This window comes from Atta colombica, unplaced genomic scaffold (assembly GCF_001594045.1).
Source record: "Atta colombica isolate Treedump-2 unplaced genomic scaffold, Acol1.0 scaffold238, whole genome shotgun sequence".
NCBI classification, from domain to species: Eukaryota; Metazoa; Arthropoda; class Insecta; order Hymenoptera; family Formicidae; genus Atta; species Atta colombica.
Window position 1 is genome coordinate 2089097 of NW_017259336.1, and position 1274 is coordinate 2090370.

At 28.5% G+C, this 1274-nt stretch overlaps 1 protein-coding gene across 1 annotated transcript in view; it reads left to right on the plus strand.

The window, feature by feature from the left end:
• LOC108688661 overlaps positions 1-1274 on the plus strand; it is a 343834-nt gene that overhangs the window by 284674 nt on the left and 57886 nt on the right. The window lies entirely within an intron of this gene.

The window sequence follows — 1274 nt, forward strand, 5'->3', positions numbered from 1 at the left end:
TATAACATATATGTATATATTAAATATACTTTAATAACTTTTTATTTTATTAAATAAAAATTATGATAAATTTACAAATATTTAATTCCGATATATTTATTTCTTACTAGTAGTAAGATGTTTAAAGAACAATTTATAAACATACGTATAATATTTTCATGAATTTGTTATCTTTAATCGCAAATCTCGTTTTTTCACCTAATTTCCAATAAAAAATTTTGACTATAGAATAAAGAATGTAACGCGACAGTTAAAAGAAAGTACACAATGAAGAATGAGAAAAAAATTTACACAATAATATACCCGAATTTTTATTTCCTTCGTTTACAAAAAAAAATAAAACGATCGCTGCAGAACCGAGGGTTAACTCTCTTAGTCGACGTCTCGCGGCCTCCCTCGAGAATCCCAAAATCTCTTAAGAACGAAATCACGCTTGGCGAACAGCGCGTCGCTCCAGGATAATTTCTCGCGTGTAGTAACGCTCAATACGAGGATCCTTCTACTCTGAACGGAGTTTCAAGTGCCGCAGTATTCTCGAAGGAGCCCGAAAATCCTCTCAAGAAGAGACGCCAGATCGCCTGTCGATTTCGATTACGGGCCGGTTCATTTAACTTCGTCTTCTTATCGACTTTTTATTTCGCGTCGCACCATCACTTTCGACAAACGAGAAAACGCTAACGTCGTCGTGAGGACACTCGGGAAGATATTTGCTGCTCTTTAATAACGCGCTTAAAGTAACTCGTGATTGACTAATTACGCGAATTAAAATAACAATAATATTAAAAATTAAGTACAGAAAGTGTAATGGTGAAAACGTGAAACGCTTAATGAAATAAACTTTTGCAGATTTAATTTAAGAATATTAGAATATTAAGAGACAGTATAAGAATATAAATGAAAAGTGAATTTTTTGATAAAGCTGACTCATGTATAATTAACAGTAATAGGATTAAATTTATCTTGATTTCAATTAAATTACGAATGACATTATTTTCTCTTTAATAATATCCTGAGTTTTATTATATTTGCATTTGTTAAAATCAATTTTAAACCAATTTTATGTCAATAATTTTAAATAAATATTAAAAGCAGTAATAAAGCTTTTAACACGTTTACGTATGTATGTATATATATATATATATATATATATATATATATACATATACACACATACGAAAACTATTATGCTCTTTTTAAATTTATTTTTTATATTTGTATATGATATATCTAGTTTCATCAATTTTGAATGGAACGATAAAATAAAAAAATTTTAA